Below are 2,839 nucleotides of genomic sequence, written 5' to 3'. Positions count from 1 at the left end.
ACCAAGTGTTCGTTGGCGTCCACACAGTCATCCAGAAAATGCTCCCATCCAACTCTCGTCCTAAACTGCCTTCTCACGTTGGGGTTGTGAGGTAGCAAGTCTCTATCTATAAAGTTCCTCTCCGGGATCAACTTCCTCACCGGCCACCACTCCCAAAATTTATGGTATGCCACCTCACTCATAAATCTGTCCTCCCAAGCCTCAGGCTTTCTAGTTCTAGCAATGCCTCCCACTTGAGGCTCACCTCCTTCTGCTACTCCCTCATCCCCCTATACTTCCTCCTCACCTCCTACTGCATCCTCTCTAGATAATGAAGCTGTGGGAGAGGTGGAGTATTCCCCACTACCTGCTATTGAGCCCTCAGACGACTCAGACTTCACGTGTTGGAGCTTGGGTAGTGGGTGATGGTGGAGGAATGTCTCTCAATCTATGCCTCTCTGACCAGTCAGGGATGTATTCAGGCATAGAGTCCGAAGAAATTTCCCGGGAGGGTTCGTACTCTTTCCCCGACAGATCACATGCCCTATCATCTGCTTTTATTGCCTTCCGCATATTTTTGATGTTTTGCCTAGCTTGGGGAGTGAGTCTTATCATTTTCTGCTTCCCTCCTCGAGAAGATTTACCTTTGTCAGGTTGTTTAGATACTTTGCCTCGTTGTTTAACCATTGTCTGCAAACACAATCAAGTGAACTTGTTAGTATCAGTAGCCTCAGTTAAAAACATTGTTGCAGAACATAATCAAAATGTTGCAGACATGTTGCAGAAAACAGCCTAGTGCGGGCTGCACAAAATGTAGTGCGGCCGCACAGGGGTCAGTGCGGACCGCACAAAATTGCCAGGCGGTCCGCACAGGGATAGGGATCAGACTACCCATCCTTTGTATCTAGGCTATGCGGATCACACAAAATGGTAGTGCGGCCGCATTGGGGCAGTGCGGTCCGCACAAAATGTAGTGCGGCCGCATTCCCTGAGGTTCAACATTCAGGTCTTTCATCAATGCGGTCCGCACAAAATGACACCGCGGACCGCACAAGGGCACCGCGGACCGCACAAGGGCACCGCAGACCGCACAGAATCGACTGCAGTCCGCACTGAATGCCCAAAAGCAGCACAACTTAGTGTTTCATAAATTTTGATTTTAAGTCTAATTTTTCACCTAAGTAGTGTCCCTACATGTTTACCCAATGTAATTAACTATCTAAATCTACATTAATCAAGAATTTAACTACCCTAGCCTAAACAATTTGAAGAAACTACGGGAAGAAGAAAATAAAAACAAGGAAAATAAAAAAGTAAATGGAAATAACGAAATTAAAGTAATTAAAAGAAGAAAAGTTACCAGTTGTGAGAATTACAAATGATAAGAGAACTTTAGCAGCTATTTGCGAGCAGAAATTATGATGAACATTGCTCTTTAGATGTCTGAGAATTAGAGGGTCGAAAAGTTTGAACAAGAGGGCCTCAGGGACTATTTATAGAAAAGCCCTGGGGCCCAACTCACCTACCCCAGTGCGGACCGCACAAAATGGACCGCGGTCCGCACTGAACATTAGTTTCAAAGCTTGAGGAGGCACCGCTCTACGGTCCGCACAAATTGGACTGCGGCCGCAAAGGTCCACTATGGACCGCATAAAATGTAGTGCGGCCGCAGTGACAAACTTCAGAGAGGCTGCATTTTACCCACACCAGTGCGGTCCGCACAGAATGTAGTGCGGCCGTACTAGCAACTTCAGAGACCTGTGCATTTTTCCACTATGTCTTGCACTGCATCAACACAACCCTGTAATATCTTACAACTAGTTAGCCCAAAAATCAATCTTATACTACAAAGAAAATCAAAGAAAACAAGAAGAAAAACACATGGGTTGCCTCCCAAGAAGCGCCTGATTTAATGTCACGACACTACGCAGGTTACCATCACATCATTTGAAATGAAGAAGTGCCACCACGTGGCTGTCATCAATTTTCCCAAGATAATTCTTGACTCGGTGTCCATTAACTCTAATAACTTCACCATTTTTGTTCTTTAAATCAAGAGCACCAAACAGGGTCACATGCACCACTTCAAAAGGTCCACTCCATTTTAATTTAAGCTTTTCGGGAAACAGACGTAACCGAGAGTTGAACAAGAGAACCAAATCACCTACCTTGAACTTCTTTCCACGAGCATATTTATCATGAATGTACTTCATCTTGTCCTTATACAAGGACGAACTGGAGTAGGTATGGAATCGGAATTCATCAAGTTCATTGAGCTACTCCACACGAAGATTGGCTGCAACATCCCACTCAAGATTTAGCTTCCTCAAAGCCCACATGGCCTTGTGCTCTAACTCAACCGGTAGATGGAAAGCTTTCCCAAACACCAACCGATACAGAGACATACCAATCGGAGTCTTGTAAGCAGTCCTATAAGCCCATAGAGCGTCATCCAACTTCTTTGACCAATCGGTCCTATTTGCATTGACCGTCTTTGACAATATGCTTTTGATTTCCCTATTGGAGACTTCAACTTGACCACTTGCTTGAGGATGATAGGGAGTAGAAACTTTGTGATTGACACCATACTTTGAAAGCAAGGTGTCGAAAGCTTTATTACAAAAATGAGACCCCCCATCACTGATGATTGCACGAGGAATACCAAACCTTGTAAAAATGCTATTTTTGAGAAATGCAAAAACACCCCGGGCTTCATTGTTGGGCAAAGCCACGGCTTCAACCCACTTTGAAACATAGTCCACCGCCACAAGAATGTAAGTGTTCCCACAAGAGCTAACAAATGGGCCCATGAAATCAATGCCCCATACATCAAAAGTATCAACCTCAAGGATGGTATTGA

Source organism: Nicotiana sylvestris, chromosome 8 (assembly GCF_000393655.2).
Source record: "Nicotiana sylvestris chromosome 8, ASM39365v2, whole genome shotgun sequence".
NCBI classification, from domain to species: Eukaryota; Viridiplantae; Streptophyta; class Magnoliopsida; order Solanales; family Solanaceae; genus Nicotiana; species Nicotiana sylvestris.
The sequence above is the reverse complement of the archived record's forward strand: the minus strand, read 5'-3'. Positions refer to the sequence as shown.